This window comes from Oryctolagus cuniculus, chromosome 1 (assembly GCF_964237555.1).
Source record: "Oryctolagus cuniculus chromosome 1, mOryCun1.1, whole genome shotgun sequence".
In the NCBI taxonomy this organism is placed as follows: domain Eukaryota; kingdom Metazoa; phylum Chordata; class Mammalia; order Lagomorpha; family Leporidae; genus Oryctolagus; species Oryctolagus cuniculus.
In genome coordinates, this window is record NC_091432.1 from 197,796,776 (window position 1) to 197,824,219 (window position 27,444).

The 27,444-nt window shown below is 46.0% G+C and overlaps 1 long non-coding RNA gene across 10 annotated transcripts in view; it reads right to left on the reverse strand.

Annotated features, from left to right (window-relative positions):
- Positions 1-18,902, reverse strand: part of LOC138844625 (uncharacterized) — a 39,333-nt gene extending 20,431 nt beyond the window's left edge. For 3 of the 10 annotated variants that reach the window (XR_011380744.1, XR_011380745.1, XR_011380740.1), the window contains exons 1-2: positions 18,535-18,894; positions 17,718-17,804 (exon numbers count right to left, since the gene is read on the reverse strand). This is a non-coding gene — a long non-coding RNA (uncharacterized lncRNA). Of the gene's footprint in view, positions 1-17,717; positions 17,805-18,534 lie in introns of all 10 variants that reach the window. The other 7 variants (XR_011380743.1, XR_011380741.1, XR_011380737.1 and 4 more) reach the window with 6 other exon arrangements.
- Between the last annotated feature and the right edge of the window lie 8,542 nt (positions 18,903-27,444).

Below are 27,444 nucleotides of genomic sequence, written 5' to 3' on the forward strand. Positions count from 1 at the left end.
GTGTCGTTCCTCCACGAAGACGGGGAGCGACATAATGGTGCCGTGACTCGGATAGGAAACCTAGGACGGATAGGAAACCTAGGACGGATAGGAAACCTAAGAGGGAAGAAACGGGAAGAAGCAGGAAAATACCGGAGAGAGAGACTAGCAAAGAGCCTAGGTGCCGGAAGAAGCTATTGAAAGCCTAGGCAGAGACTCGGATATGGACTGTGGGAAAGAAGTTAGGATTGAAAGCGAAAGTGAAAGCTATCATAGACTCGGATGCGGACTATGGCGGGGAAGCTAGGAGACTGAAAGCGAAAGTGAAACCTGGAGGAGGCTTGGACTCGGATACGGACTGTGGGGAGAAGCCAGGAGAAATGAGAGGAATATTGTTGGAAGAAAACTTAAGGAAACATACCGGGTAGAGAAAAATGTTAGGGAGGATGAAGCCGCGAGTGCAGGCCGAGGCGAAGACTTAAGCCACCTTGGAATTCTTCAAGTCACCCCGGGGAGCAAGAGGCGAAGATCTGGAACCAGAGGCAGAGACGTGGGCCGCCAGGTTGAAATTCGCCAGGTTAGTCCGGGGAACTTGGACTGAATGCCGGTGGTGGCGGAAACATTCGCGGAAGCCGCCGCGTGCAGAGAGAGCACGGGGCGTGAATAGATGGGGAACGCGGGGCTGGCGCGAGGCTGTGGTGCGGGCGCGAAGTGCGTGGAGACTGCGGAGCGTGCGCGCAGAGCCGGGAACCCGCCGGCGGGGCGAGGCGCCAGGAAGCCGCGCGGAGCCGTGAAGCTGCCGCGGGGCGGGGCGAGGTGCTGAGAAGCTGCTGCGGGGCGAGGTGCCGAGAAGCAGCCTCGGGGCGAGCGCCGCCGGGAAACCGCGGGGATAAGAGAAGCCGTGGGAAGTTTAGAAGTAAAATGAGAGAAATAGGAATGCTGGAAGATAGAAGTAAAATGGGAGAAATAGGAATGCCCGGAGATAGAGAAATAGAGAAATAGAAAGGCCTCCCTACAACACTGCACTGTGAGAGCTTGGATTCGGTCTGCCTGATTAAGTGAGGCGATGAGCACGATGAGCACCTGCGGCGGCTAGCAGCTTATGCGCTGCAGGTCACCGAAGACAGGCACGAATTAACATCAGTAAGGCTTCCCCACAATACAACAGTTAGGAGGCTTGGATTCGGTCTGCCTGATTAAGGCGGTAAGCACCAGCAAGCAGCTCGACCAGAGTATGAGCTGCAGGTCACCGAAGATAGGCACGAACCAACACTAATAAGTCTCCCCCACAATCGGCAATGAGAAGGCTTGGATTCGGTTTGCCTGATTGTTAGGGCTTGTAAGCCCCTGCAGGCAGAGCAGAGCATGCGCTGCAGGGCACCGAACACAGGCACGCATCAGCACCTAAAAACCTCCTCACAACATGGCGAAGAGAGGACCCGGATTCGGTTTGCCTCATTGATAGGACTTGTAAGAACCTGTGGCAACTCTAGCAAGTAGAGCAGAGTGTGTGCTGCGGGACACCGAAGACAGGCGCGTATCAACGCCAAAAAAATAAAAAGAAAGGGGGATCTGTGGGGAGCAGCTCGGACTAGACTAAGTTACTGGAATTAAGACTTATTCTATGCATCTGCTCTCCTACAATATGGCGCTGGGAGAGGAGAAAACAGCTTCTACCCAGCTGCCTCCAGTTCAACCAATAAACTGTAGGACTTGCTCCTGATTGGAGAGCAGCGTACTCGGCGTGTGGGCAGCCGAGTTAGGATTGGCGGAGGAGGACTATAAAGGAGGAGAGAGACGGCATGCACCAGGAACATCTAAGGGGAACATCTTTCTGAAGGAACACCTGTGCAGCCCCCCAGAGAGCCGGCCGGCGGTGTGCCGCTCCCCTGCGGAAGTGGGGAATGCGGCCAGGGGGAACTGCCCTTCCACGGAGGTGGAAGGGATAGTAGCCAACCCGGGAAGAACCAGCAGCAAACCCGGGGAGGGCCGAGCAGACAGAAAGAACAGCGCAGGGTCCTGTGTCGTTCCTCCACGAAGACGGGGAGCGACAGTGTCCTTCACGGAGGTGGCTTCTGCACCCTGCCCTTCTGTCGTAAGTGCTTCGGGTAAGGAGTGAAGAAGAGGTGGTAACTCACTGCAGGGGAGAACTGCCCTAGGTTTCTTGTTTCCTCAGGCTGTGTCAGAGTGCCTGGGTTTGAGTCCCAGCTCCACTCCACATCCTGGGAGGCAGCGGGTGATGGCTCAAGTAGTCCTGCCACTCACACAGGAGTCCCAGACAGTCCCCAGCTTCTTGACACTTGGGGAGCAAACCAGCAGAGGGGATCTCTCTCTCTCTCTCTTGCCCTCCCTTCCAAGTAAAATAAATAAATAAATAATTTTTATAAAAGTCATTCCCTGACATGAAGAGACCCAAGGTGTAAGTCTGCAGCCATACTTAAGTATGCTGAGAGGCCGGCGCCACGGCTCACTAGGCTAATCCTCCGCCTTGCGGCGCCGGCACAACGGGTTCTAGTCCTGGTCGGGGCGCCGGATTCTGTCCTGGTTGCCCCTCTTCCAGGCCAGCTCTCTGCTGTGGCCCGGGAGTGCAGTGGAGGATGGCCCAAGTGCTTGGGCCCTGCACCCCATGGGAGACCAGGATAAGTACCTGGCTCCTGCCTTCAGATAGGCGCGGTACGCTGGGCGCCGGGCACAGCGGCCATTGGAGGGTGAACCAACGGCAAAAGGAAGACCTTTCTCTCTCTCTCTCTCTCTCTCACTGTCCACTCTGCCTGTCAAAAAATAAAAAATAAAATAAAATAAAAAAGTATGCTGAGAAGCCTTCACAAACAAACAGCCCCTTGAGGCCGGCGCTGTAGTGTAGTGGGCTAAGCCTCTGCCTGCAGCGGTGCCATCATCCCGGTTCAAGTCCCGGCTGCTCCTCTTCTGATCCAGCTCTCTGCTATGGCCTGGGAGAGCAGTAGAAGATGGCCCAAGTGCTTGGGCCCCTGCTCCCATGTGGGAGCCCTGGAAAAAGCTCCTGGCTCTTGGCTTCGGATCAGCCTAGCTCTAGCTATTGCACCCATTTGGGGAGTGAACCAGCAAATGAAAGGCCTTTCTCTCTGTCTCTCCCTCTCTCTGTCTGTAATTCTGCCTCTCAAGTAAATAAATAAAAATCTTTTAAAAAATGGCCTCTTTGAATTTCAGCCTTGAATCAAGCCCCCAAACCACTTAGGAAGGTGACCAACATTTTTTCTTCTCTTTATATGTGGAAATGTTCATTTTACTTGCAAAAGAGAAGAGCAAAATGTCATTTTTTTGGTGATTATGATGTTATAACAGAAATGTAGGCGTGTGAAATTTGTAATGTTATAGACAGATTTAGTATGAAATGCAAATATCATGGCAGAGTGGGCTGGCCACCCAAATCTCTGAAATGCTCGCAGAGTCCCTGTGTCTTGCTTGTCTAGCTGATTACAGGGCTGGAGTGTTAGGGAGCAGACAGTAGAGAGGGGGATCTAATTGGTGGGTGGGGGCAGTTTAAATCTTATAAAAGTTCCTCACTCTTCTCGGGAGGCTATTTATGGATATGGATAGTTATGTCACTGCATCTCCCCCCTGCAGTATGTGTAACTGATAACTGTTACTTGGATTAGTAGGGACTGCTGCTTATACTGACCCTGATAGCTTGATGTTTGATAACCTGCAAGTCTGATTGCTCCCATTCTCTGCTCAAAGTCCTTCAATAGACCCCAGTGCCAGGAACACAAATCACTTGTGATTCATTGGCTTGCTCACCCTATTCTTTAATTTTTTTCCCATATTTATTGGACAATAAGCCCTATGCTAGATGTTGGAGATACAACAATAAAGAAAATATACAAGGCAGTCCTAGAGCTCATAGAGCTTGCATCTTGTGGTGGAGACAGACATCAGCTACTAGTTGTAATATTTTGAGAAAACATTAATCTGTTTTTCCTTGGCATACCATCCATCATCCCATTCACAGTCATGTTCCCAATATCTAATCAGGTTCTCTTGCAATTATTCCACCAATATGGCCCCAGGAAAGGGGAATTATAAATGTCCCCCTCCCTTCTTCCCTCCCTCCTTCCCTCTATTTCTCTTTTAAAGATTTATTTATGAATTTGAAAGGCAGAGTTTACAGAGAGAGAAAGAGAGAGAGAGAGAGAGAGAGAGAGAGAGAGAGACAGGTCTTCCATCTACTGATTCAGTTCCCAAATGGCCACAATGGCTAGAGCTAGGCCTATCTGAAGCCAGGAGCAAAGAGCTTCTTTCAGGTCTTCCATGTGGCTGGCAGGGGCCCAAGGACTTGGGCCACCTCCCGCTGCTTTCCCAGGCCATAACAAAGACAGCTAGACCAGAAGAGCGGTCGAGTCTCAAACTGGCGCCCATATGGGACGCTAATGTGACAGGCTTTACCTGCTATGCTACAATGCCAGCCCTGATAAATGTCTCTTAAGGAATGAATATTTGATGAAGGAGGAACTAGTTGCTTTGCCTGCCCCCCATCACCTCACAGGGGGCAATGACACACTGATAGGAGAACCAGTCACAGCAACGTGGTGAAGTCTAGCTTCGCAGAGACTCTGTGCAGTGGGCACAGGGAGCTGGTGAGTGTGGTGGACAATGGGGTGGCTTCATAGTCACTCAGCTCAGTGCATACCAAGTGACAAATAATTCTGTTCCTGCTGTTTTTTCATGTCATATCAGAGCGCTGAATTTGAGTCCCAGCTCCACTTCTAATGCAGACCCTAGGAATAAGGGAGTGATGGCTCAAGTAGCTAAGTCTCTGCCACTCACAGGTCAATAATACATTTCCTACCTGATAAAGAAGGGGACACTCATTGAGTCCAGCAGAGAGGTCCCCATGTCCCCACTTCCTTGAAAGAACATGGAGTCCATTGGGTTGGGAGTGACCCACACAGGGGCATGGTGGTCATCACTGTACTGCCCACTTGCCTACTGGTTTTGGGCTTTGTCATTGCCCCGGCACTGGGTCCTGCAAGTGAGGAGGCCTGTCCAGAGCAACAGGCTCTTCCTGGAAGCCCAGGCCCTACCCCTTCCCCAGACTGCCTCCTCCTAGGCCTCAGAAGCTTCTGGCTCCCTTATTGCCTTCACCTTCCTCCCCCACCCCTCCCCTGGGGCTCTTGCCCCCCTCTGTCCTTCTCCTTGCACCCAAACACTTCACCTTCTAACACTCCCTGTTCTCCTCAGCCCACTCCTGTCAGTCAACTTCCCTCCCAGTTCACCACTTTAGCCTCCCAACATAATAAGTACCATACCCCTCTCAGTGAACTCAGTCCTTATAATAAAGGCTGATTCTCTCTCTCTCTCTCTCTCTCTCTCTCACACACACACACACACACACACACACACACAAAACCCTCTCTAGACAGGAAGATGGGGTAAAAGGAAGCACCTTCCACTAAAGGCAGAAGTATGGAGGTGGAAGTATGCAATAGAAATCCTCAGGTAGGGAGGCTGGTGGCCCAAGACCCTAGGAGCTCGGTGGCAAGCTACAAGCTTAGAAGCTCCATATTTGATATGGGGTGTGTATTATTTCTAACTCCTTTTATAACAAACTACAACAAATGTAGTGACTCACAACAACCCAAGTTTATTCTCTTATACTGTTGCATTCTTAAGATATTCTTCAGTTACAGAGACTGTCAGAGGAGAAACTCTTTTCCAAGTTTTATATAAATCAATACTTTAGCCATCTAAATCTGTTTTTTTTTTTTAAGATTTATTTATTTTATTTGAAAGGCAGAGCTACAGAGAGGCTGAGACACAGAGAGAGAGAAAGACAGCGAGAGAGAGAGAGAAAGACAGCGAGAGAGAGAGAGAGTTCTTCCATCTGCTGGTTCACTCCCCAAATGGCTGCAATGGCTGGAGCTGGGCCAGTCCAAAACCAGGAGCCAGGAGCTTCTTCCAGGTCTCCCACATGGGTGCAGGGCGCATGTGCTTGGGCCATCTTCTACTGCTTTCCCAGGCCATAGCAGAGAGCTGGATCGGAAGTGGAGCACAGCTGAGACTCGAACCAGTGCCCATATGGGATACTGGCACTGCAGGTGGCAGCTTTACCCGCTTTGCCACAGTGCCGGCCCCCTAAATCTGTTTTAAAAGTTGGTGCATGGGCCGGCGCCGCGGCTCACTAGGCTAATCCTCTGCCTAGCGGCGCCGGCACACCGGGTTCTAGTCCCGGTCGGGGCGCCGGATTCTGTCCCGGTTGCCCCTCTTCCAGGCCAGCTCTCTGCTGTGGCCAGGGAGTGCAGTGGAGGATGGCCCAAGTGCTTGGGCCCTGCACCCCATGGGAGACCAGGAGAAGCACCTGGCTCCTGGCTCCTGCCATCGGATCAGCGCGGTGCGCCGGCCGCAGCGCGCCGGCCGCGGCGGCCATTGGAGGGTGAACCAACGGCAAAAGGAAGACCTTTCTCTCTGTCTCTCTCTCTCACTGTCCACTCTGCCTGTCAAAAAAAAAAAAAAAAAAGTTGGTGCATGATATGGTTTGAACATGTCGCCTCCAAAATTCATGTGTTTAAATTAATCCCCATTATAGTAGTATCAAGAGATGGGGCCTTGGGGCAGGCATCTGGTACAGCTGCTAAGACTCTGCTTGGATGCCAAAATCCCATACAGGAATGCTTGCATTCAAGTTCTGGCTCTGCTTTTGATTCCAGCTTCCTGCTAATGCGTACCCTGAGGCAGCAGGTGATGGCTCAAATGCTTGGGTTCTGTGGCTGGTGTGTGGCGCAGTAGGTTAAAGCCCCAGCCTGCAGGGCCGGCATCCCATATGGGCACCGGTTCAAGTCCTGGATGCTCCTTTTCTGACCCAGCTCTCTGCTATGGCCTGGGAAAGCAGTAGAAGATGGCCCATTGGGCCCCTGCACCCATGTGGGAGACTCAGAAGAAGCTCCTGGCTTTGGATCAGCTCAGCTGTAGCTGTTGCGGTCATTTGGGGAGTGAACCAACAGAATGGAAGACCTCTCTCTCTCTCTGGCTCTACCTCTCTCTGTAACTCTGTCTTTCAAATACATTAAATACATCTTTTTTAAAAATGCTTGGGTTCCTGCCACCACGTAGAAGACCCTGATGGAGTTTCAGGCTCTTAGCTTCAGCCTGGCATAGCCCTGGCTGTTGTGGGCATCTGGGGGAATGAGCCAGCAGATAGAAGATCTCTATTTGCCTCTGTTTTAGTCTCTCTCCACACTCCCCTCCATCTCTCTCTCTCTCTCTCCTCTCTCTCTCTCTCTCTCTCACAATAAAATAAATATATACATAAAAGAAGTGGGGCCTTCACAGAATTAAGTCATGAGGACTCTGTCCTTGTAAATGGATCAGTTCTCTCATAAAAGAGATTTCAGAGGGACCGGTGCCATGGCGCACTAGGTTAATCCTTCTCCTGAGGCACTGGCATCCCATATAGGTGCCAGTTCTAGTCCCAGTTGCTCTTCTTCCAGTCCAGCTCTCTGCTGTGGCCCTGGAAGGCAGTGGAGGATGGCCCAGGTCCTTGGGCCCCTGCACCGCATGGGAGACCATGAAGAAGCACCTGGCTCCTGGCTTCGGATGGGTGCAGCTCCAGCCATTGTGTCCATTTGGGGGGTGAACCAACGGAAGGAAGACCTTTCTCTCTCTCTCTCTCTCTCTCTCTCTCTCTGTCTTAACTCTACCTGTCAAATAAATAAATAAAATCTTAAAAAAAAAGAGAGATTTCAGAGAAAGTCTCTTTCTGCTCTTGGGCCTTACTCGACGTGAGGATAAGACATTCACTCCCCTCTGCAGACATAATAACTGGTGCCATCTTCAAAGTAGAAAGAACCCTCAGCAGACACCGGATATGCTGGTGCCTTAATCTTGGACTTCCAAACCTTCAATACTATGAGAAATTTCTGCTATTTATAAATTACTCAGGCTGCAGTCTGTGGTTGCTATGGTTTGAATATGCCCTTTTCCCCCTGAAACTCATGTTGAAGTTTGCTTGCTATTAATAGCAGTGTTGGGAGGTAGGCCTTTTAAATGGTGATTACGCTGTAAAGAGGGATTAATGTGTCTCCTGTGGGACTGGATTAGCTATCACAGGACGAGTTGTCAGAAAGCAAGCCCACTCCTCATGTTTTGCTCTTGCACACTCGTCTGCTTGCCCTGTCAGCTTCTGCCATGTTGTGACTCCCCTCCCCAGATGCCACCATCACACCCTTGGGCCTTCCAGCCTCCAGAACTATAAGCAAAACATCTCTATTCTTTATAAGCTGCTCAGCTTCCAGTATTCTGTTCAACAACAGAAAATAGACTAAGACCATGATATTTTGTTATTGCGACACAAACAGATTAAGATAGTATAAGACACGTTTAAGTTTATGTGCTACTGTATATTCACATTTTTAAAAGTTAACATAGGGGGCCGGTGCCGCAGCTCATAGGCTAATCCTCTGCCTGTGGCGCCGGCACCCCGCGATTCTAGTCCCGGTCGGGGTGCCGGATTCTGTCCTGGTTGCTCCTCTTCCAGTCCAGCTCTCTGCTGTGGCCCAGGAGTGCAGTGGAGGATGGCCTAGGTTCTTGGGCCCTGCACCTGCATGGAAGACCAGGAGGAAGCACCTGGTTCCTGGCTTTGGATCGGCACAGTGCTGGCCGCTGCACGCCGGCCATGGAGGTCATTTAGGGGGTGAACCAACAGAAAAAGGACGACCTTTCTCTCTGTCTCTCTCTCTCACAGTCTAACTCTCCCTGTCCAAAAAAAAAAAAAAAAAAAAGTTAACATAGGGGCTGGCGCTGTGACGCAGCTGCTTAACGCCCTGGCCTGAAGTGCTGGCATCCCATATGGGCACCGGTTCTAGTCCCGGCTGCTCCACTTCCAATCCAGCTCTCTGCTATGGCCTGGGAAAGCAGTAGAAGATGGCCCAAGTGCTCGGGCCCCTGCACCCATGTAGGAGACCTGGAAGAAGCTCCTGGCTCTGGACTGGCACAGTTGCGGCCATTGGGGGAGTGAACTATCGGATGGAAGATCTCTCTCTTTCTCTCTCTGCCTTCTCCTCTCTCTGTGTAACTCTGACTTTCAGATAAATAAATTTTTTTTAAAAAAAGTTAACATATATTTCAAAATGACATTAAAATCAAGCATTTGTGAAACATCTGAAATATTTTTGCTGAATTTTTCAGAAAAACCTCATAAAATTGTTCTATTCAATATTAAAGATTCTTAGAGGAATTCAATTTCTAGTACTGTATATGTCCACGAAATTTCTCTATCTTCAAGTTTTAAAATTGTAATGAAAATACTTTGCTTTCCACAGAGGATATATTCACTTAATAATCAATGAAAAACTGAAAAAAAGTCCATGTTGGTCTCATCATTTCTATCTTCTTAGCCAAGAATGACCCAGCCTCCTTTGCTATCCATTAATGATCTGGAACATAAAAGCATTGCAGTTGGAATCATCAAATAAATTTGTTTCAAGGGATGTATGTATGTGACACTCTCTTGGATACAGAAAATTAAAAGTCAGAAAATGGAAACTTTCAGATTATGAGTTTGAACTATGTGTTAACCATGCACCAAGCATACCACTTATGGTCCCAGTAGAGGCTGACCCTAGTTCAAACCTCTTGAGATTTCCTCCAGTGCTCTACTTCCTTATAAGACAAAACTCCCTTATAAGTCATAGGACATTTGAAAATATTTCCCCAATACATAGCCTGTGAATTTTGAGCTAGTTGAATAAGCAACCATCTCTTTCTCCCTGAAGCGTGAGCGTCAGAGCATCACTGACAGGCTGGGCGCACACCTGCCTACGCACATCATGTGCACTTTCATTTGTGCACACACAAAATCATATAACTTCTTGTATAAGAAAACCTAATTACAAGGCAAGACGCCTCCACCAGCTGTAGCAGCAAGTCTATTTATGGACCTTCTTCCTTACAGAATATCTTACATCAAAATGAGGTTGCTAGCCAAGCAAGGAAATTATCCATAGAAACTATTCTGATTCTGACTTGAGCATAGCGGAAATAGTTGTTAAACCGGTTAGTTGCTGTCTTCTTGGAGATAGTGCTCAAAAGCTACCTCAAAGGCTATACTAACAGATACAGACTAGAAAATTCAATGAGGGGCCGGCATTGTGGCATAGCAGGCAAAGCTATAGGCACCAGTTTGTGTTCTGGCTGATCCACTTCTGATCCAGCTCCCTGCTTATTCACCCGGGAAAGCAGCAAAAGATGACTCCAGTGATTGGGCCCCTGCATTCCCACATGTGTAGGAGACCTAGAAGAAGCTGCAGGCTCCTGGCTTCAGCCTGGCCCAGCTCTGGCCATTGTGGCCATTTGGGGAGTGAACCAGTGGATGGAAGATATCTCTCGCGCTCTCTTTCTGTGAAATAATTTTAAAAAAAATATTAAAAAGAGAAAAGAAAAGAAAACCGAGTGGGTGGATGGAGAGTTTTACTGGTCTCAAAGAAAAGTTTTAACAATGCCTGAAAATTTCAAATTGGCTAGAATGAGAAAGGCAATAATAATATCCATTGTTAAGCAGTCAAACTGGAATTCATATTATATTCCAGAAACTACTAATTTTACTTGGCATTCTGCATAGGGGAACCTACGGGTCATCAAACCCAATGCCCTCCAAAAGCAATACTCCATTTCCTGGAATGTGTATGAAATAATGTTAAGGGAACTGATAAAAAATATCAAATTCCAAGTCCCTAAATATCTTCAGAACAATTTGTTGATAAAACAAAAGTAATTTTATTGCTTACAGTTGTAAGGGAGAATCCTAACTTGATAGAATCTGATAATTTCTTGGAAAAGAAAAGACAGGATTTGATTCATTCAGATTTGGAAGTCTAGTTTAAGACAGGTCAAAGGTAGGACTTGGTCATGCAACAGTAGGACCAATGAAGGAAGCTAAATTAAGATTGGGTAATGATTATGATAGAATATTAGGGTTTTAAAAAAAGGATTTATTTTTATTTATTTATCTTGAAACAGAGAGGAGAGGCAGAGAGGGAGAGAGCTGGTTCACTCCCCAGTTGGCCGCAACAGTCAAAGCTGTGCCTATTTGAAGCCAGGAGCCGCTTCTGGGTTTCTCACGTGGGTGCAGGGTCCCAAGGACGTGGGCCATCTTCCACTGCTCTCTCAGGCCATAGCAGAGAGCTGGATTGGAAGTGGAGCAGCTAGGATTTGAACTGGTGCCCATATGGGATACCAGCACTGCAGGCAGCGGCTTTACCTGCTACGCCACAGTGCCGGCCTTGAATATTAATTAGGGTTTGTGGAAAGAGAAAAAAAATTTTGAAGCTAGGAGTTCAAAGAATTTTGAGATTGATTTGTTGATGCTTTCTATTGAAGAGTTCATGAATCTCTTGGGAAGTTCCTGAAATGAACAATAAAGTTGCCTCCTATAATGAATAATATAAAGTTTAAACTTCTCAGGCAAGAATCTCCTAGAATAATAAAGTTATGAAGTTGTGAAAACAGTTAAATATTAAGGTCATGTTGGTGTAGATGGTAAGGTGTGTAGCTGTGAATGATATCAGTTCTTTTTTTAAATTTTTATTTTCAATTTTTTTTTTTTTTGACAGGCAGAGTTAGACAGTGAGAGAGAGAGAGAGAGAGAGAGAGAGAGAAAGGTCTTCCTTCCGTTGGTTCACCCACCCAAATGGCCGCCACAGCCAGTGCGCTGCGCCAATCTGAAGCCAGGAGCCAGGTGCTTCGCCAGTGTTTCCTCCTGGTCTCCCATGCAGGTGCAGGGCCCAAGGACCTGGGCCATCTTCCACTGCCTTTCCGGGCCACAGCAGAGAGCTGGCCTGGAAGAGGAGCAACCGGCACAGAATCCGGTGCCCCAACCAGGACTAGAACCATGGGGTGCCAGCACCACAGGCAGAGGATTAGAAAAGTGAGCCGCGGTGCCGGCCTTAGTTCTTTTTTTTTTTTTTTTTAATTTATTAATTTTGAAAGTCAGACTTACGCACAGAGAGAGGAGAGGCAGAGAGAGAAAGAGGTTTTCCATCCACTAGTTTACTCCCCAATTGGCCACAACAGCTGGAGCTGCGCCAATCCGAAGCCCGGGGCTTTTTCCGGGTCTCCCACATGGGTACAGGGGCCCAAGGACTTGGGCTATCTTCTACTTTTTTCCCAGGCCATAGCAGAGAGCTGGTTGGGAAGTGGAGCAGCTGGGTCTCGAACCGGCACCCTTATGGTATGCTGACACTGCAGGCAGTGGCTTTACCAGCTATGCCACAGCGCCGGACCCTGATTTCAGTTCTTACGAGCCCAGAGAAGGGAAGCTGGATTTCAGCAAGCTGTTAGGCCTTTTCATGGAATCTTTGTGGATAAAGTGGAGCAAAGTGGCTTGCTTGCTTTCATGCTTATCACTGAATTTAGCAGTCATGGTTGAAATATCAGTCTGGTATATCACTGTTAGGATTTACATTTCAGGGATTGAATTGGGACGAGGCAGCCAGGGGCAGGAAGATCCAATGAGAGTTTAACGAAAGTTCTTAAAGCCAAGAATCAGACTGAAAAGTGAATATCAGTTGGGAATTCTGGAGAGAAAATAGATTAAAAATAAAAAAGGAACAAGTGAGGGACAGGACATAATCAGATGCCTGGTCCTTAGATAATTCAGATCAGCTCATATCACTCCAACCCTAAACTCTATCACTGCTATTTAGACCTCTCAAATAAAATAGCAGATAGGTATAGGATTTTCTCAAGATTGTTTTGTACAATGCTTGGCGCACTTGAGAAGCTCTTCTAAGCATGGAAGCAGAGTCTAAACTTCCACAAATTAAAAAATGCTTCGTTAAAGCACACCTTCACTCCTTCCTCTGGGTGTTGTTGTTGGGAGTCTGCTTCTACTTCAAGCTGTTTCTCCCCACCTCTGGGTGACAGGACAGGTCATTTGGATGGAAGACAGATGTGGAAATTCAGAATAGATCTGCATTCACACAATACAAGTATTTGTCATTCAAATATCTCTGTGACCTTGAATCATTCCAAGAAATAATCCTCAATTTTTCATAAGGACAGTGAGAGAAGGTGTGGAATTTTGATGGGGGAGGGGATGGTAGGATTACTAGAGAATAAAGGAGTTGTGGGTGGGGGTAGGTGTTGTGGCATAGCAGGTCAAGCAGCCTCTTAGGATGCTTGTACTCATATCAGAGTGCAGTTTTGAGTCATATTTGTGGTTCATACACACCTTATACACAGCCTGAAGATAATCTTATACTTTTAAAAAAGGAATAGCTGTTTTAAAAATTTCAATTTTATTTGAAAGGGAGTGAGACAGGGAGAGAGAGGAGAGGAGAGGAGAGGAGAGGAGGGGAGGGGAGGGGAGGGGAGAGGAGGGGAGGGGAGGGGAAGGGCGGGGAGGGGAGGGGAGAGAAAGAGACAGACAGATCATCCATCTGCTGATTTGCTCCCCAAATGCCTACCGCAGCTGAGACTGGGCCATTCCCAGACTGGGAATTCAGTCTAGGTTTTCCATGTGAGTGGCAGGAACCCGAGTACCTGAGCCATCACCTGCTGCCTCCCAGGGTGTGCATTAAAGGAAACTGGAAACAGAAGCAGAGCCAAGACTTGAACCCATACCAGAGTGCCTGGGTTCAAATCCTGGCTCTACTCCTGTTTCTAGCTTCTTGCTAACACATGCCCTGGGAGTCAGCAGATGATAGCTCAAATAGTCGACTCCCTGCCACCCACAAGGGAGATGGGGACTGAGTTCTGAGCTTGCAGTTTTGACCAGGCCCAGCTCTTGCCATTGCTGGCCTTTGGAGAGTTCTGTCTCTGCCTCTCAAATACATTTTTTTCCTTAAAAAGAACCAAGTTTTGGGATTGTTCATTTTTCTCTATTAGTTTATTCTCTATTAATTTATCTTTCACTTATTGGTACTATAATCTGTATGATTTTCTTACTTCTGCTTGCTTTAAGTTTAGTTTGTTCTTCTTTTTCTAGTTCCATAGGTAGATATTTAAGTTACGGGTTTCATACCTTTCTTCTCTTTCAGTATAGGAATGTATAACTATAAATTTCCCTGTAAGCATTACTTTTGCTGTATTTCCTAAATTTTAGCAGTTCTGTCTTTATTTTTAGTCATCTAAAAGTATTTTGTAATTGCTGGATATAAGATTTTCGTTTCACAGTTTTTTTTCTCTTAGTACAGTAGTTTCACTTTCTGATATTTCAGTTACCAACAGCCAGCTGTGTTTCAAAAATTAAATATTAAAAATCCAAATATAAATAAATCATAAATTTTAAATTGCATGTCCCTCTGAATACTGTGATGAAATCTTGGGCCATTTCACTACATCCTGTCCAGGACATGAACCATCCCTTTGTCCTGCATAGTCACACTACATACACTGTCTGTCCATGAATCACTTAATAGCTGTCTTGATTGGCAGACTGTTATGGTAATCTTTACATATTAGCATCAATGCTGTATCACAATGCTTACATCATCACCTTACTTCATCTTATATCACACAGGTATGGTATAACCTTACACCATCAAAAGAAGGGTGAGAACATGACAATAAGATATTTTAAGACAGAGAGCACATTCATATAAATTTTATTGAGGTATACTGGTAAAGTGTCTATTTTATTACTGTTAAGCTTTCATTGTGTCTAATTTATAAATTAAATTTTATTCTAAGTATACGATTATTGGAAAAAACCTATTATACATAGGGTTTAGTACTATCCATGGTTTCAGGTGTCTACTGAGCATCTTGGAACATATCTGCCACACAGATAAGGGGGAAAGGTTGTATTGTGAATTGTCTCATTGACTTCTGGATTCCATTGTTTGATGAGAAGTCATGTGATGATTGTACTGGAGTTCCCTTGTATGTGATGAGGTTTTTTTTCTCTTTTTGCTTTCAAAACATTAGCTTTGTCTGTGTCTCTCAACATTTTGACTATGGTGTGCCTGGCTATGGATCTCTTTGTATTTATACTACTTGGAATACACTGAGCTTCTGAAATGTGTAGTGATATTTTTATCACTTTCCGAAAGTTTTCAGTAATTGACTGCCAAGTCAAATGCTTGCCCCAGATGCATTTTTTCCTCCTTGCCTAATAGCCCTGGCTAGAACCTCCACTACAGTGTTGAGTAGAAGAGGGGAGAGCAGACACCCTTACTTTCTTCTTGCTCTTAAGGGGAAAGTATTCAGTCTTTTACTTTTTACCATTAAGTATGATGTATGTATTGGGTTTTTTAACATCCTCTTGTCAAACTGAGGCAGTTCTCTTCTGTTAGTAAAAGAGGTGCAGTTTGGTGCCTCCTCACATGGGGCACCAAAATGTTAGGAAAAGAGATGCAGAATAGAGGAGGCAGTATAGGAATCTACAGCCAGACCGAATTTATTTGGAGAAAATAAATTTGTAGAGGTGGGTAACCAACTGCTGGTGTGCAAATTGATGGAACAGATGGCAGAAGGCCCCAATCCCAGGGGCCATGCCTTTTTATATTTTAGGAGGGCTAGGGCTAGGGATGGGGGTGGGGGCAGGGGGCAGCAGGTAGAGGGGAATTCCTGGAACTGGTCTTTCAGGTAGACATGCAGAGCCTTGGAAACCTGGGAAAGAATGCTGGGGTATAAAGGAATGTCTTTGTTCCATCACCTTCTATTCCTAGTTTGTTGAGTATGTTTATAATGAAAGTGCATTCTTGGTTGATCTTGGCCATGCTGGAAGAAGGCTGGATGTCCTGTGCCAAAGGGATTGCTCATCTCACTCAGTCAACTGTCTTTCATTTATTTGCCTTGTTGGTACTAGTGTGAGTTAGGTAGGAGTACAGTCTGTAAGGCCACCACAAAACACACCAAACACCAGAGTAAGGGAAAGGATTTATTGTCAGGTGGGGGAGGCCTGACAGGCCGGGGGAGTGGGGGATGAGAGCGCCAGAGGGTAAGAGAGAGGAGGAGAGCATGAGAGAGAGAGAGATCAAGAGAGAGCGCATGTTTGGGAACAGCTCCTGTTAAACCTTGGGGTGGGAGGTAGGCAGAAAAGTAGGAGCAGCAAATCCCATTAGGGTGGGGATGGAGCTGACACCTGTGGTTGGGCCATGTGGTCACCGGGCTTCCAGCAATGGCAGCAGTGGGGGGGTGGTCAGCTAGAGCCTAGGATGGTGTCCTGGGTGTAGACTGAGCCACAGATAAGACTGTGCCATTTTACTAACACAGTCAACATTGAAAGTGATCACTCTACGTTTGCAGTGATTATAGCCTAGAATTCAAGAAAATACATGGTTGGAAGGAATGTTCTATGTTTATAATACAAAATTCCAAAAAATCAATTTAGCAATCTAGAAAAGAAATTATCATTTACACATGACTGTTTCCTCTGGGTAACACTTGTATTTATGGTCATCATTACTGAAACATAGTAACACTATTGAGAGTCTTTAGAAGTCAGTATTCACAAGTGGCAGGATGGATGTGCAATTCTATTAGCATTATATCAATATGAGGAAGCTACATAGGCAAGAAGATCTGTGTTGTTTCTGTACAAGTTCTGAGGAGCCACCACTTGTAATAATAGCACCATTACCTTTTCTCATGCGGGAATGTGAGGAAAGGTGCATCTGACAATAAAGACTAAAGACTTCAACTGGGAGAGACAATGCCTAGACACTACCAAGAGTCTTTATGTGCCCTAATGGAACAGTAAACAAAAATATAGAAGTACTCCTTCTATATTGCTCAGCTTTTCATTACTTTGAAATACTTGGGAGTAGTGTTAGGAAACTGGTGCAGCTTTAGCCAGGTGGCCGAATGGCCCAGCTACCTGAGCCAGGCTCCACCCCCATCCTAAAGGATTCGCTGCTCCTGCTATCCTGCACGCCCTCAGGCAAAGTTTTAAAAGGGCCTGTTCCTGAACACGTGCTCTCTTGGCCCTTCTCTCCTGCACTCTCTTGGCTCTTGTTCTTCTCTCTTGATCCTTCTCTCCCGTGCTCTCTTGGCCTCTCTTGGCTTCTCTCCTCCTCTCGTCTCTCTTCTCCCTCCTCTCTGTCTCTCTCTCTTATGGTCTCCTTCTCTTTTTCCTTCGCCGCCCCTTCACTCCGGTCTGTAGGGTGTTCCCCAATAAACCTTTTCCCTTACTCTGGTGTCCAGTGTATTTTGCGACGGCTAACATTGATATATAACAAGTAGTTTCTTGGAAAAGTTCAAGATCAGATGGCCTCATTAGACTAGTGTCTGGCAGAGGCTGGCAATGGCAGAGCATGTGCAACGCAATACTCACATGGTGAGCCAGGAAGCAAAGAAATACAAGAAGAATACTTGGCTCATATCACCAACCCTCTAATGAGAACCACCTTCTGAGGGAAGCCCCCAGTGACCTAAAGACCTCCCAGTGGCCCCACTTCCTAGCTACCATAATAAGATCAAATTTCCACCCTAATCTATCAACCATTATCATTAATCTACTAATGTTAACATAATGCTTTGAGGTTTAAATACCTGCAAAAGTATGGGAGCTAAGTCCTGTTCAACCAATAACACATTTCCCTAACCATTATCTCAAATCTTAATTAACAAAACATTTTATCATTGGGACATAAATTCTGTAATGTCTATTTCAATCAGATTATTTACAAAACCAGGGTCCTGTATTTATGTCAGTTCCTGTACATCCTAAAAGCGGTTCTGGAGGTAATACAGTACAACCTGATTAGGAGTATGGGTCTGGAGCGGGTGTACTTAGATTCTATATAATAGCTATATCAACTTACGTCGTTTAAGCTCCTTGTGCCTCAGTTCCTACAATTGTGCAGTCAGCCCTCTGTGTCCATGGGTTCCACTTCCTAGGATTCAATCAACTGTGGAAATATTCAAGGAAAAAACTATGCCTATATTGAACATTTACAGACATTTTTCTTGTCATTATTCTGTAAACCACACAGAATTACAATTTTACATAGCATTTCATTGCACTAGATATTAGAATTAATCTAAAGATGATTTAAAGTAGACAAGAGGGTATATATATATAGGTTACATACAAATATTACATAATTTTATATAGGGATTTGAGCGTCCTTGGATTTTGCTATCTATGAGGGGGTCCTGAAATCAATCTGGGCCGTGAATATTTACTGCAATCAATGAAAGGAGGACACTTCATAGCATTGTGATGAAGTGTACACGACTTAACACCTGTACAGGGGTTAGTAAATGGCATTTTGTATATAAAAGTGATAGCAATACTATCTTAGTCTGTTTTACGCCACAATAGCCAAATGCTTTAGACTGGATAACTTAAGAAGAACCTAAATTTATCTCGCTTCAGTTCTAGAGGGTGAGAAGTCCAAGACCAAGGTGCCAGCAGGTTTGGTGTTTGGTAAGGGTGGGGTTCCTGCTTCCAAGATGGTGCCTTGAAGGCTGCATCTTTTGGAGGGGAGGACCACTGTTCTCCTGTGGCAGAAGAGCAAATGAACCAAGAGAGTTAACCTCAGAAAGCAGGGCACAGGGGTTGGGCCTTCTGAACACAAGTGGGTGGGTACGCACAGTTCCTTGATGCCAGGGTGTGCGCGCTGACTGGACAGGTACCTTGGCTTGGTGGGAGAGGCCAGGGAGAGCTTCCTGCAGTCATTCTCACTTCTCTAGGTTGGCGCTCAGGCCAGAGTGAGGAGCAGCTGCAGTCCCCGCGGCACCCCGTGCCTGGCACTGACCTTGCCGCAGGCGGCCGGGCTGGCGCAGCACCCGCGCCGCAGTGCTGGGCTCTGGCGAGGGGCGCCCGCGAGCACCTCAGACGACGGCTCTACAGAGCTAGCCGCTGCCCACCCAGACCCCCGCCGCTCCGACGCCAGCTCGCCAGGCCCCGGATGAGCAGCGACGGCGGCCCCTCAAGACGCAGAAGGGCGAGGCGGAGTGGGGGCGCCCGGCGCGGGCGCGGGGGCGGGGCGGGTGGGTGTGCGCCGGGAGCGCGCGCGCGCGCGCTGCCGCCTCAGCCCGCCGCTCCGCCCACCACCTCGGCGCCCTGAGCGGATGCGGGCGGCGTGGGGCCTGTGGTTAAGAGTTCGCTAGCCCCAGCCCGCGTACCGCCCCCGGACGGTTCTGGTAAGCGGGGCCGGGGGTGGAGGGGACAAGGCCGTTGCCCTCAGGTGCTCATGGGAAGCTCCCAGAGTGGCCCTTGTGTAAGTGGATGAACCCCGAGTGACTGCTCCCTCCACTGCCGGGAGTCCCCTGAGGCGGGGAGCCGCCCCCGTGGAAGACCCCGTGTGTGTGAATGGAGACTCGCAGGGCGCTGTCTGCAGTGTGGAGGACACTGTCCCCAGGGAGACCTTCTGCAACTCCGGGAGCAAGCGCGCAGGTGGTCTGTGGAGTTAGCTCAGTAGAACATCCGGGAACCCAGGGGAGACGCTGGAGCCTGTGTGGTGGTGAGGCCTCATCCGCCCCTCCCTCCAGTACACACAGAAGACCTCCTAAGTAAAGGAGGACCTTGAATTGTGCCCTAGAAGGGGCTAGAACCGCTCTGACTTGGGATCCATGTGTTATTTATATATCCAAGTTCTTTGGCCTTGACCTTCCTAGAGGCTTCAGTGTGCCTTTACTTGCCTCTCTGCCAATGTGGTTGAGAGGTGGGGACCCTGTGGTGCTGTGGTCTGCTTCCATTTCCTTCTCCCACTTCCCCATTAGAGTGTGTCTTCTCTGTGGTAGCCCAGTTGACTCCAAACTGGACGTCAGTGGAGACAGAAGTGCTACAAGAGGTCTAGGCCCAGGATTGGAGAGGATCAGTTGAGGCTTCTGTAGCAAAAATAGGCAATTTGGGGCCTGGGAATGACTACCCAGAAGGAAGCAGCAAGGTAGAGTAGAATAAGGACTTTGGCATGTCCTGGCAGAGAAAGTTCTTTGAAGGAAGGAATAATGGATATGTATGTTGGGCACCCATATATTTTAGATATGTTTAAACATCTCCTGTAATTCTTGAAACAACTTTGTGAAATTATTCCTAAGATGAATAAGCAGTTTGACCAAGATTAAGAAGACTGGAGTCATGAAATCAGTTTCCAGATTTTATCTGGGAAGAAATATCAAGGATTGACAAAAGCAAGTATGTTTGCTTCCTTAAGTTTAAGAGTTAAAACCGTGAAACTGTTAGAACAGGAGAAAATATTTATGACCCTGGATTAGCAGTGGTTTCTTAAATATGACACTAAAAGCACAGTTAGCAAAAGAAAAATAGATACATTGGATTCATCAAAATTTAAAACTTTTGTGCATCAAAGAACTGCTTCAAGACAGTGAAGAGATAACTTACGGAATGGGAAAACGTCTTTGTAAATAATATATCTGATAAAGGATTAAAGAACTCCTGCAACTCAACACGAAAGAAACAACCCAATTTAGAAATGGGCAAAGGGCATGAATAGACATTTCTCCCAAGATATACAAATGGCCAATAAGCATGTGTGAAAAGATGCTTGTTAGTGTTCAAGAAAATACAAATTAAAACCACAGTGAGATATCACTTCACATCTACTAGTCTGACTATTCTGAAAAAAAAAAGGAAAAAGAATGTGAGGATGTGGAGAATTCTGGTACATCACTGGTGGAAATGTAAAATGGTACAGCTGCTATGAAATTTTTTGTGTTTCTTCAAAAATGTTTAAAGATTTATTTATTTGAAAGAGTTACAGAGAGAGAGGGAGAGACAGAAAGAGATCTTCAGTCCACCAGCCCACTCCCTAAATGGCTGCAACAACCCAGGCTGGGCCAGGCTGAAGTCAGAAGCCAGGAGCCTAACCCGGGTTTCCCAAGCACTTGGGCCATCCTCTGCTGCCTTCCCAGGTGCACTACCAGAGAGGTGAATAGAAAGTGGAGCAGCCAGGACTCAAACTGGTGCCCATAAAGGATGCCAGGGTCACATGCAGCAGCTTAACCTGCTGTGCTTCAGTGCCAGCCCCTCAAAAAATGTTTAAAAATCTCCATGTGACCTAGCAATTCTACTGTATACTGAGGTATGTATCCAAAAAGAATGTGATGTGGTAAGGAAACTCAAAAAATTCCAAAATTCAATAGCTTTTTCCTGTTGTCAGAGAAATCCACATACATTATATTGATTATCATCATCCCTGCTTCACCTAATTCACCATTCAGGTTCTACTTCTGTGAAAGAGTGAATATGATAAACTTGTGTCTCTGGAGAAATGAGTTCTAGAGATTTGGTTTTCTTAGCCCCTGTTGCCCCACTTTAAACTAGAGGAAGGGAACAAACCTGTGATCTCAAATAAAGCCTTTGCTTTCCCCAGTTGTCTTTGTAGCATTTATTCAACAAAGATTTGGCAAACATTTTTTCTCTGTAAAGCTGTGAGAAGGGTTTGTTTTGATTGGTCCTCCCTCAGAGAAAATCAGGGATCTCCTTTTTCTGTCTGTAAAACTCGCTGATTTTTGTTGCTTGTTGCTTCCCTTTTCAAAGATTTCTTTTGGTTTATTGCTCCCTGCCTTCGTCCATAGCCCTGAGATGTTCTTCAAGACCACTGTTACGTTTTGAAGCCTTTTATAACTATCTGCCTTTCCCTTGTTAAGAAATCAATGAAAGCACAAGCAGCATGAGGTGATTCCAGACTGTTAGGAGGACTATGGATAAATATTTTATAGATTCGGAGAGGGAGAGGAGTTTCCAAGATGCTTTTTCCTTCTCTATTTCTTCTCTCATTTATGCTACAGAGTAGTTTTCTTTACACCTCAACTTGCCCTTATAAATAATCTCACTGCACCTTGAACAGATGCTCTACATGGAATAGATCTGCAAATACCATGCTGCCCACCTGTGCCTTAGTACCTGACAAACAGTTCTATTGACATCCTGGGCTATGACATTAATTTTCTGTTGGCTGTGTCACAAATGATCACAACATGGTGGCTTAAAACAGCATGAAATTTATTATCTCACAGTTTTTGTGGATCAGGAATCTAGCTTGGTCTTCTACTTATGGCCTCAGAAGGCTGCAATCAAAGTGTTATTTGGGCTGTTTTTTTTTAAGACTTATTTGTTTATTTGAAAGTCAGAGTTACACAGAGATAGGAGAGGCAGAGAGAGAGAGAGAGAGAGAGAGAGAGAGGTCTTCCATCCGCTGGTTTGCTCCCCAATTGGCTTCAACGTCCGGAGCTGCACCAATGCGAAGCCAGGAGCCAGGAGCTTCTTCCCGGTCTCCCACGTAGGTGCAGGGGCCCAAGGACTTGGGTGATCTTCTGCTTTCCTAAGCCATAGCAGAGAGCTGGATCGGAAGTGGGCAGCCAGGACTCCAACTGGTGTCCTTATGCGATGCTGGCACTGCAGGTGGCAGCTTTACCAGCTACACCACAGCGCCGGCCCCAGGGGCTGTGTTTTCAATTGGAGGCTTGATGGGAAGAATCTTCTAAGTTCACTCATATTGTTGGCAGAATTCCATTTTTTTTTTTTTTTTTTTTTTTTTGTAGGACTGAGGGCTATTGGCTTCTTGCTGGTTGCCATTTGGAGGCTGCCTTAGCACTCTAGAGGCCACTTGCCATTATTTACCATGTGAGTTTTTTCCAACAGGCCACTTTGCCAAGCCAGAAAAGAGAATCTTCAGAGCAAGTATACCATGAGGCAGAGTCATATAATGTATTATAATCAATCATAGGAGCGACTTATCATCATTGTCATAGTCCATTGATTAGAGACATCACAGGTCCTGCTTTACTTAAGAAGGCATTGCATAAAGCATGAACATCAGGAGGTGGGAATTATTTTGGGGGGGGGCAACTTAGAGACTGTCCCTATAAACAGAACCGAGGAAAAGTTTAGATTATCTTCTCTTATTTCTCCCATTTTATTCAGCAAATGAGCATATTCTATTTCCCACTATTGTTTACTGCCACCTGCCCCTATCCCCAAGAGTTTTTTTTCCACATCCTTGTCAAGTTACCACAAATTCTTTGACAGTCCTGTTTTCCCTATATTCTGTCTCTCTCTTATTATGAAATAAGAACCCCTATTTCTATCTACAGCTAAAGAAGTAGTTAGTAAGTATAATTTATGGGATCTTTGTTAATTGATTTTTTAACTCCAGTTTCTTCTCCTAGGACTTCTAACAGAGAGAAAGCCCTTTTTTCCCCTCACTAGCCATTTATTGTACACATTGTAATCTTTTTGGAAGAGGCAACCTGCCCTCAGTCCTTAGCATCCCTGAATGTTCTTACTGGATATGCTAAAAATGGCTTACTGGCTGTTTTTCAGGATTATGTTCACAACAAGCAACCTTGAGGGATAAGGTGATGTCTAACCCCTGGAAAAAGTTCAGGTGTTCTTACTGTAAAAAAACAATAAATTCCCAAGGCTCAGTGTTCCTCTATTATACATGTATGGGCATATCATAGACCCTATGTCATCCTATGAGTCTTGGTTCAGCAAAAAACTATGCTGAACCGTTTGAATTTTTATTTGCCTGTGCTATGAGTAATAAAATCCTTTATCTATGACTTGGGACTCTTATCTTGACTAGTATTCATGAGATAGTAATAGGGTAGTTTGTTAATTTTCCAAATAAAATCTCAGACTGCACAATTTTTGACTGTCACTATCAGTTTTACTATCACGTGTTTTTCTAAAAGTTAAAGATGGCTTTGTTAATTTCTCAGGCATCTCAGGTGCATATCTTAGATACTTGAGCAACATTATTTTTCTCTCACACAAACACACACACACACACACACACACACACACACACACTCGTAGGGCTGAGGAGAGAGAAAGATTTCATGTTTCCTGATTTACTCCCTTAAATGCCAGCAGTGGCAAGGACTGGGCCAGGTTGAAGTTGGAACCTGGGAACATAATCTGTCTCCTCAAGATGGCAGAAACTTAATTTTTTTTATTTTTTTTTTTTTTTATTTATTTTTTTTTTTTATTTATTTTTATTTTTTTGACAGGCAGAGTGGACAGTGAGAGAGAGACAGAGAGAAAGGTCTTCCTTTGCCGTTGGTTCACCCTCCAATGGCCGCCGCGGCCGGCGCGCTGCGGCCGGCGCACCGCGCCGATCCGATGGCAGGAGCCAGGAGCCAGGTGCTTTTCCTGGTCTCCCATGGGGTGCAGGGCCCAAGCACCTGGGCCATCCTCCACTGCACTCCCTGGCCACAGCAGAGGGCTGGCCTGGAAGAGGGGCAACCGGGACAGAATCCGGCGCCCCGACCGGGACTAGAACCCGGTGTGCCGACGCCGCTAGGCGGAGGATTAGCCTAGTGAGCCGCGGCGCCGGCCAGAAACTTAATTTTTTAAAAAGGCTTATTTATTTAAAAGTTGGAGTTACAGAGAGAGAGGAAGAGATAGAGAGAATCTTCCATGTGCTGGTTCACTCCCCAAATGGTTCAATTGCCAGGGCTGGCCAGGCCGAAGCCAGGATCTAGAATCTTCATCCAGGTTCCCACATGAGTGGCAGGGGCCCATGCACTTGAGTCATCTCTTGTTGCATTCTCAGGCCATTAGCAGGGAGTTGAATTGAAAGTGGAGTAGCTAGGGCTCCAAATGGTTCCCATATGTGATGCTGACATTGCAGGTGGTGGCTTTACCTGGCTGGCCCCAGAAACTCAACTTTTTTTTTTTTTTTTTTTTGACAGGCAGAGTGGACAGTGAGAGAGAGAGAGAGAAAGGTCTTCCTTTGCTGTTGGTTCACTCTCCAATGGCTGCCCTGGCCGGCGCGCTGCGACTGGCGCACCGCACCTATCTGAAGGCAGGAGCCAGGTGCTTCTCCTGGTCTCCCATGGGGTGCAGGGCCCAAGCACTTGGGCCATCCTCCACTGCACTCCCTGGCCACAGCAGAGAGTGGCCTGGAAGAGGGGCAACCGGGACAGAACCTGGTGCCCTGACCGGGACTAGAACCTGGTGTACCAGTGCCGCAAGGCGGAGGATTAGCCTATTGAGCTGTGGCGCCGGCCTGCTTTACTTCTGATCCAGCTCCTTTCTAATACACCTAGGAAAACAGTGGAACATGGACCAAGTTTTTGGGCCCTCACCACCCACATGGGATACCTGGATGGAATTCTAGGCTCCTGGTTTCGACCTGGCCCAGCCCCAGCCTTTGCAGCCATTTGGGAAATGAGCCAGCAAGTGGAAGTAAGTCTCTCTCTCTCTCTCTCTCTCTCTCTCTCTCTCTGATTTTCAAATAAGTAAAGATAAAAAAATCTAAAATAAACCCACAATTAGATATCACTTCAACTCTGTTAGATTGGCTATTATCAACACAGAAAGTAACAGGTGCTGGCAAGGCTGGGAGAAAGAACTCTTACACACTGTTGATGGGAATGGGAATGTAAATCAGTTCATCTTTGTGAGACTTAGCTCATGATTGTCGGCTCCAGTTTATTCTTCCTACCCCTCACTCTGCACCCATCTTTACTCTCAGTTCCCTCTTGCATACTTCACACTATCTCTCACACTTAACATTAGGTCAACCAGGTCTTGCACCTTACAGGAAGTCTAATTCTTGCAACAAATCCACATCCATATTTATTTACACTTTAACTTTTATTTGTATAAAATATCTCTTAGTGGTTGTGATTCCTTGATTGTACTCTGACTGATACAATCTTCGAGTGGTAGTATATCATTTAGAATATGAGCATAACAATTTCTTTTATATTTTTATGTAAGTTCTCCTGACCTTTGTGTCATTCATTTTGTTTGTCCATTTCCTCACACTCTAACAAGACATTGTTATTTTTTTAAGTAATTTTCTTTAAAATCAACTACCTTTTTTAAAAAAGATTTATTTATTTATTTGAAGGGCAGAGCAGTAGAAAGAGTGGGATGGGGGTGGAGATCTTCCATTCGCTGGTTCATTCCTAAATGGCTACAACATCCAGATCTGGGCCAGGCCAAAGCCAGAAGCCAAGAATTTCATCTGGGACTCCCACATTGATGGCAAGGGCCCAAGTACTTGGGCAGTCTTCCACTGCCTTCCCAGGCGCATTAGCAGGAAGCTGAAATTGGAAGTGGAACAGCTGGGATTCATTAAAAAAAATTTTTTTTAAAGAATTTTTTGAAAGGAGGAATTACAGAGAAAGAGAATGGGAGAGTGCACATGAGATATCTTCCATTTGTTGGTTTACTCCCCAAATGACTTCAATGGCCAGGGCTGGGCCAGACTGAAGCCAGGAGACAGGAACTTCTTCCAGATCTCTCTCATGGGTGCAGGGGCCCAAGAACTTCGGTCATCTTCCACTACTTTCCCAGGCACATTAGCAGGGAGCTGGATTAGAAGTGGAACAGCAGAGATGAACTGGTGCCCATATGGGATGCTGGCACTGCAGGCAGCAGTTTACCCTTTATGCCATAGTGCCAGCTCATCAAATCAAGTATCCTTTAAAATGACTACAAATTAAGAACAAAAATGTATATTGGCTTCTGCAAAGAGCACATAGCTTTCATTTCACCCACATAGTTTTCATTTGTATAATTTCAGATTACCCTTTGCTATTATTTGCTTTCCACCTGAAACTTTCTAGAACATTGATTTTAGTATGGTACTGTTGATATGAATTATTTCATCTGTTCTATTATGAAAGTGTTTTATCTTTTTAAAATATTATTTATTTATTTGAAAGAGTTACACAGAGAAGGAAAAGAAGAGAGAGAGGTCTTCCATCCGCTGGTTCACTCCCCAATTGGCCACAATGGCTTGAGCTGCACCAGTACGAAGCCAGGAGCCAGGAGCATCTTCCGGGTCTCCCACATGGGTGCAGGCACCCAAGAACTTGAGCCATCTTCTACTGCTTTCCCAGGCCATAGCAGAGAGCTGGATAGGAAGTGGAGCAGCCAGGACTTGAACTGGTGCCCATATGGGATGCTAGCACTGCAGGCAGTGGCTTTACCCATTATGCCACAGTGCCGGCCCCCATATTTGTTGTTTTTAAATAGATAGAAATCACATTCCATAAAATTCTTCTTTTAAAGTATACAATTCACTGGTTTTTAGAATATTTACAAATTATGCAACTATCATCTAGTTCCAGAGTATCTTCTTACCTTCAAAAGACACCCCACTCCTGTTATTAGTCATTGCTCACTCCCAACAGCCAAGAAAGGCAGGATGGTAGGAGCTTAATGTGTATGTGTGCAAGAGTAGGGAGGGGGAGGCAAGAACTGACACGTACGTGGCTCTGAAGAAGTGTTACTACCATGGACCACAGTTTCTCAAACTTGGCTGCCAATCAGAATCCTTTGTGGAATCATCTTTAAAAAATAAAAAAAAAAAAGACCACTACATATGTCCCTAAATAGAATATCATCAGAATGGGGCCAAAGAATCTTGATTTTTTTTTTACCAGGTTATTTAGTATTCTGAGTTGCAGTCTGGTATTTGGTAGGGCACAGCTGGGAAAGCAATGTGGATCTATTCTGCTCCATTTTCTACTCCAGATGGGCACAGAGCCAGGAAAAGGGGAAAAGGTTGATTTGAAGATGATGCTGGGGCAATGCTCACCTAGAGAAGGGATTTT